Source organism: Thermobia domestica, chromosome 3 (assembly GCF_964235325.1).
Source record: "Thermobia domestica chromosome 3, izTheDome1.hap1.1, whole genome shotgun sequence".
Taxonomy (NCBI): domain Eukaryota; kingdom Metazoa; phylum Arthropoda; class Insecta; order Zygentoma; family Lepismatidae; genus Thermobia; species Thermobia domestica.
This window is the reverse complement of record NC_137456.1, coordinates 257,657,277-257,665,108: the sequence shown is the minus strand read 5'-3', so window position 1 is coordinate 257,665,108 and position 7,832 is coordinate 257,657,277.

Genomic DNA, 7,832 nt, shown 5'->3' with positions numbered 1-7,832 from the left:
AAAAATCAGACTGGAGGAAAAATCAGACTGGAGGAAAATCAGATTGGAGGAAAATAGACTGGAGGAAAATCAGATTGGAGGAAAATCAGATTGGAGGAAAATAGACTGGAGGAAAATCAGATTGGAGGAAAATAGACTGAAGGAAAATCAGATTGGAGGAAAATAGACTGGAGGAAAATCAGATTGGAGGAAAATAGACTGGAGGAAAATGTAGCCTAAAACATCTGGAATTTTAACTGCATTGTAAAGCCTTTCATTTGTCTTATGTTCTAGCAAGATAGAGTGTAGGCAAATAAAGGTGTACGTATATATATATGCTTGTTATTATTTTCATGAATAATACAACGGATTATATATAGAATAATATATAGTATACTAGTGAAAGTTGTCTACTGCGAAAAGAAAATCATCCTTCATATTTTTTAAGAAATAAAATCTTTATTATAAATACTAAGATAGATGTGAAAGCACATAGCTCGAGAATCAAAGATCTGCACCCGTAATAATATCCCATGTGCTTACTACAACCTTGTACAGTTATCGTCGTGTCAAAATTTTGTCACGATCAGGTAAGGTAGTTTTGCTCTAAACAACAATTGAAGACTCGCTGTAGAAAACAATGTAAGTGCCAAACACAAAGGTTAGGCCTACAGTAACAGTCGAGACAAAAGATAGTAAATTGTGCCCAAGCGTCAAAAAATAGAAAATACTATTGCTTAGAACTAGAACCAAGCATATAACCAAGTATGAAGATCTAACTATTAAAAAAATAAAATAAGTGAAACAATTGCAAGGTGACACTTACATTGTTTTCTACAGCGAGTCTTCAATTATGGTTATTTATTTATTTATTTGTTTTTGCGTAAATTTACGTAAGTGTAATCTCCAATTTTGATGGACCCTTTCTAATTCGGGAAGTAAAACTCTGCACTCCATAATGTTTTCTATCCGCACTAACTCGTCAAGGTGTACTATTACCCTAGTTTGATTAAAATTAGGTAAATTTCATCTATCGAATATTATACAGGGTGGACATAAAGTCTCTCCCTGATAACAAATATTAATATCAAGAAAACTAAGAACAATAGAAGCATGCGGTCTGAAAACGTCACTTGCAAGCAAGGATGTTATAAAATAGAGGATCTGCCCATACGTATCTTCATCATATGAACTCAATGAAGCCAAAAAATAACTGAGCAGCGTCTCAGCCGACACGTCTGATTGGCTGCTCTCGTTTCCGCCATGATAGTTGGCTCGTAACATTGCTATTTTAGTGGCGCAGAGCGGACAGAGTAGGTGTGGCGAAACTGTGACGTATGACTTCACGATTTTGTGGTATGGACACATCCTCTATTTTATAACATTCTTGCTTGTAAGATACTTCAAGATTTTGTCACAGTCTGAGCTGCCATCTACTGCAGCTGACTGCAGCGCGTCAGCCATTTGTTTAAAAATGGCGTCAGCGCAGCAGAAAGCGAAGTATGTGTTGTGGTATTATGAAAAAAAATCTCCCGTTACAGTTCAATGAACGTCCAGGACAGAGTATGGACAGCAGTCACCAGATGTGAAGAGCATAAAGGAATGGTATAACATGTTTATTGCAACAAGAAGCGTTTCATATCGTGATAGAAGCGGTAAACTGAATTTTACTGAGGAACGTGTGGAAGCTGTTCGTGTTATTTTAACCCGAAGCGCACGGATATCCTTGCGTTGCGCATCACTCCGAAGTCAACTGTGTGTTAAAAATTTTTACATAAACGCTTGAATATACGCATATAAAGTACAGATTTTCATGCGTTAACAAAAGAAGACCGTCCCGACGCGCAATTTTCGCATGTGACATCGCATGGGAAAGTAATGGAGTACATGTTGAAATTCTCTAAATCAGGTAAAAACCTTTCTGAGTTGTCTTATTATTTGCCGCAAACCGCATGCTTCTATCTTTCTTACAAGGAAGTATCAATGAGCTCATATCGAAACCTATCGTAAAATTTCACTCAGAGGAAGGAAGTCTCACAGAAAGACCATACACAAAAAAACAGCTGCGTTTTTGAAGTGGAAGTAACCAAAATGGCAGATTGAAATGTAACGTATCCATGTCGACAATTGCACAATACTTTCAGTACCACCCCTTGTAAACTGCCTGTTAATAATAAAAAGTCAATAACAACAATGTGGGTACATACTATACCTAAGGGAAGTCGTACGGTAAGGTGAACTTTGACGACAAGCATCTTGAAATCAGCCATCTTGAAATCCGCCATCTTGAATGCAGGTCAAGTTTTGTAAATAGGAATAAGGTAATATGATACGTGATTTTGGGCTAGAACTTAAGCAGAAAAACAATGGTAGCAATAGTTTTAAGAGCATTTACCAATACGTGCATTTGGTAAAAAGTTACAGGCATATTTATTGTGTATATTTCCATGCGCATAACTTCCGAATAAAGCAGCTGTCCAAAAATAAGATGTTGCTATTGAAAATGTAACTCCTACTCGATAGTCTCACAATACATTACTATGAGGTACGAAAAAAAAGCAGAAATGAGGCTCATCGATGGGCTGAAAGAAACACAAATTCCGTTGACACCAGGCACAACGCATAAGCACTTTGTTCTCATACTGCCCTTCACATTCGCGTGTAGTAGTTTGATGGCAATATTGCACTGGCACTATGAACGCAGGACGCTGGTCTTGTGTGTACCCAGTTGCATACCAAGAATATAAAACCATGTCAATGAATCCTGGAGAGGAAAACTGGAAATTAATGCAAGACTGCAGTTTCAGTATATTGTCTCTGTGGTAAACTTCAAAAAAACTTGACCAATGGCTGGATTTTTCCTGTGGCACCGGGAGGTATCTGGGGAAGAGTAATAGTGCTATTTGGAGGAATGTCTTCAAGACAAACTGTATCACTATAAGCTGTCCAAGAGTCTAGAAGCAGAGCAGACTGTTCTGCACAGAAAGGGAAAAACGCTAATTTAAACCAACATTTCAACTCTGATTTCCCCATTTTCCCAGATTTAGTGGCAGTGACAATGAGATTGTCAGCCTGAAACATTTGTTTGGAAGCTCTGGGAGCAAAGTTTCCACTTGGTTCTTGAAGCACAACGAATAATTTTGGAAGAAGGGGACCGTTCATAGTAATAGTGGGCATTATTGTGAATGAATGCGTCAATGCATTAGTCGATTGAGAGACCGATTGTGTGAGTTTTTCTCCCGTAAAAGCCAAGGTCCGTTTCGATGCATTTCGTAGACAACACCACTTTGATCCATGTTGTAAAGGAGTAGCTCACGAATTGTTCCCTGGCTGCCTCCACGAACTGATGTGCGGCTCTTCTATTTCTTCCTTATCATGTGTGTAAGCGCGAGATATGAATTTTGTGATTTTCCTGCTTTTAATACGGAAATGTTTCTTGAAGCTCTTTAGCCACGCTCGGGATGCGCTGAACTTACACCTGCCAATTACAAGTTCCTTGGCAATATCCAAAGCCCACATTCGTAAGTACGCATCATTGACACTGCGCTTATTCTGTCGAGCATCTACGAAACGAGAATATAATTTCTCATACATCATTTTTTATATATTCGATAGGGTTTGCAGACGTAGCTTCCAGCTGTTTTCTCCACGCATATAGTTGCCGCACTGACATCACTGCACGAAATTTCTGACGAACCCCCGGTAACGAACGTCGCTTTTTACCACCGTTATTCAACCAAAATGTTACAGCCCTCTTCTTGTACTCATAGCTAATGTTGTCCTTTTCTTCTCTCTCTGAATTTGGGACATAGCTTGAACTACTGGATTTGCAGAGCGATTTGGTAATGTCACTAGACTCAGATTCGAGCATCGAACACGGAACCGTATCACCGCTAACACTGGGCACAGGACTTTCACACAGGGAGGAATCACTTGTATTACTTTCACTGTCTTCGTTTTCTATGTCGAGAACTATCTCCGACGAAACACTAGTGCCTGTACGGTGCTTGTCGAGTAATTCAATGACATGCTGCCCCATTTGCTTTTCTTCACAGATTATTGTTGCTGACGCTGAAATCCCTTGCTCATGGAAAGGACGCAATGCAAACTGGAGAATATTTACTGGGTTCACAACGGAACACATTTTGACATAAGGCTTTACCTACAATTACTTATTTATAACACAGTGTAACGCGAAATGTCAGAAACAAGCCATATACTTGAAATGTTTGCACTGTTGCTATGGAAACCGTGTGTACTGTATGAATTCGACACGAACCATTCTGCCATCTATTGACGTATCTAGGCACTAGTTGATTTGAGCTTTGTTAGACGGATGCCTCTATTCCTAATCAGTTGATAATTAAGAGGTAATAAGTACAGATTAATGAGAGCAATTTACACCAAACTCACCGAGTAACCTTCCAGAGGTATTAGCTCTGCTTACTAAAATTTCAGACAGATCAGAGGAAAATTTCAATACAACATTTAATATCAGGATTTTGTTATCAGCGATTTTAGCTAAATTTTCGTATTGTCTGGTCTATCTCCGCTCCTATTCAACCAATTTGAACCAAATTCTCAAAGTACGAGATTTGGGACTTTCAGGCTGAAGTCCACCCAAATTGAATGATTTATTTTTTAATAAGATCTAATGCTAGTCATTTCTATGCGTATAAGCTGCAAGCCTCCCCCCCAAAAGAGTCTACTTATTTCTAAAAAAAAAGAAGAAAAGAAAGAAAGGAAGAAAAGAAAGAAAGCCTTTGTGAATGAAGCCCCTCTCAAACTACTCTTCTGGAACCACCACTGCTCATAATTTATTTTTCAACAAGAAATTCATTCCGGCATCTACCTAAATAGGAAATTTACCGAAATTTAGAATGCAGGAGGTTCCAGTACTAATAATTTCCTATCTAAGAGATATTTTGGACCTGTGTAAAGTTAACCCCGATTACTTGCATCAACCCCGGTCAACTATTGCATCAAAATCCCATTATGCAAAGTAGTATTCTACAAAACTGACTTAACTTCGACAGAAATTATTGTAGGTGATATCTTTCAAACTTTGGCGGCCTTTATAGTGACTACTTTCCATACCTCTACAACAAAGAATCCTAATGGTAATTAGAACTTATGTTAACCACCAATATTATAGCCAAAACACAGTTAGATGTTCTATCTTAACAGAGGACTGTGAATCTCTTCATATTTTTTCAAGGTTACCCCTGATGTGCAAAGTCTTACGGTAATCCGAACTTTTGAATATATACAGGGTAATTTTGAATAGACCTAAATAGGCACATTAAAAGTAAAACGATGACATAGAAATATAATATGACAGAAACGTGAAATAACTTGTCTAGAGTTCAATCTGTTGGTTACGTTACTTTTAAATTGTATCGCGTTACTTTGTCATCAACTTTTCCTTAAATAAGTAAATGAGACAAGTTATACTAGGTGATAGTTGTTACGTAGCGCCCGAAGCACATGAATTTAAGCCGGGAATCGAACCCGGGTCTCCGACGCCAAAGACATGTACAATAATAATAATAATAATAATAATAATAATAATAATAATAATAATAATAATAATAATAATAATAATAATAATAATATGAACTGCGTTGTGGTAGTGATGAAGTGGTAGGGCTAAGAGTGGTAGGGACTTTTATTTCACCATGTATATTGACAGACTGTATGAAATCTCCATACTAGGTAGATTTTAAACCAAGCAAGTACTTATGTGAAATTCATTGGCAAGAAGGTGTAATAAAAGGGGGTCGTGATATGAAAAGTTTAGAACTACTAATCTGTATTGGAATATCTTGTACCCAATACAGTGTAGTCTTAAACAGAATATAATAAATGAAAGGGTCGGTTGCAAGTAAAGAGCAAAAAGTCTTTAAAAAATAAGTTATTACATGATTTTGAAATATATGTTTAAAATCATACTTTAAAATGTTCAAAATGTTTAAAACAGGGTTTTTTTTTGTGTATGTGTTTTAAAACATGTTTAAATCATTTTGAACATCTTCTTCATGTTTTAAACCCACGATTTGTTCTTTTTTCTTAAAAAAAGAACTTTTTTCCACTCCTGCTGTGAGAGCAGTTTACAAGATAGCGGTAATATAGGAAAAAAGTTTTTGTGGGATAGAGTACGCGAAATGTTCAGCATTGTTTCGTACGAAAATAGGAAAAAAAGAAAAGAAAGACGTTGTTACTGGACCATCTTACGTTCGAACAAAAAAATTGCTCTGCAATCCTGTAAACTGACGACTTAGGTTACTACGCTACGTAGCGTCATTTAAACTTGGTGAGTATATCTATCATATATCTTTGTAGGTCTTCTACTTGAAAAACATCTTGTCTTGTAACACGATGAATCATTTACACTGAGAAAAATCCATTATCCGGACAGCGGTATATTGTACAAATACAAGGATTCGTTATGTTTACTAAGGAAATCTGTACGGAGCGTACTTTATCCATATGCTACACAGGTATTGCCTTTTACCCGCTTAGATATTACATCATGTCGCTGCAGGATGTCTGACATCTAACAATTTTCTGTATTTTACATACGTATACGTATGTTAAATACTTCAGCTATATGTTATATACGTCCATCTGTGTGTGAGGTCCTGACCGCCTATAGACACCTCTTTCTTGCACCATAGATGACGTCATGAAACAACGGTCGTTTGCTTGCGAGTTGGTTTATAAACGAGGTTGTTTACAAACGGAAAAGAAGAGCGTAAGGAAACAAAAGCCTGGGTAAGTGCAATAGTAAACTATCACTTTAGTTAAATATTCCATTAATTATATACTCCTTTAGTATAACTTGCTTTAATATAGTACTAAACAAGTAATGTGATTTATGACTACAATTCTTACTATTGTAACTCGTTAATGGTTGAGGAGAAAGGAATGGGTTAATCTGAATTTTGAGAAATCTTTGAATATTAATGTTTTGTAACTTTTTACATTTCAATGTACGCAAAATGAATGTTATGTGTTTATTCATTCCTTTTTATATGTGACGGTTTATTACTTGATGGAGATTTTCTACAGGACTGCTTAACATAATTGCTAAGAAACCGTTTTCAGCGCGAACATTTTCTTGTGTAGTGAAGATTTAGGATTTAGATTTCTGGGCTTTCGGCATCAATGACCTTGTTAGCCCGTCACATGTGAGTTATGAGGTCCCTCGGTGAGCACACTATCCGGGGAATGGGAAGGAAGCAAACGGCCTCGGACCTATATGTTGGGTAACACCCGGCATTTGCCTGGTGTGAAATGAGGAAAACCCAAGAAAGCCTCATTCAGGATGGCTGGACTTAAAAGCTTTTGATACTTTTTCGACCGAGTGCCCCTACCGGAATCGAACCTGGGTCCGCTCGTACCGAAGGCGAGAGCGTTAGCAACTACGCTACGCGGAGCCACTTATGTCTAGGAAACCTATTTTTACTGGGATATTTGCAACAAAATTTTTTTCATTTCTTTCTTCATTTTTCTTTTTCTTTTTGTTTTTTAACAATAAAACAAAACATATTTGACAGCCTCACTGAAATTTAAAAACAGCAGTCAGGGAGAGCTCACCTTTAAGGTTCTTTTTGTTTTGTTTTGTTTTGCTTGTTATGTTCTCTAGTTAACTAATGTTTGAGTTACTTAGAATTAAAACATTATTATTGTTTCATAATTTTGGAACCAAAAATTAGATGTTTTTCTTTTTTTCCTTTTGTTGACGTCATTGTGGCAAGTTGGGGTGTTTGTATCGTACCTTGGCATTAATTTGGTTATTAGCACTTAGTTTCAAGGTCATAAGTTGCAGGCCGCTTGAAACAGCTACAGCT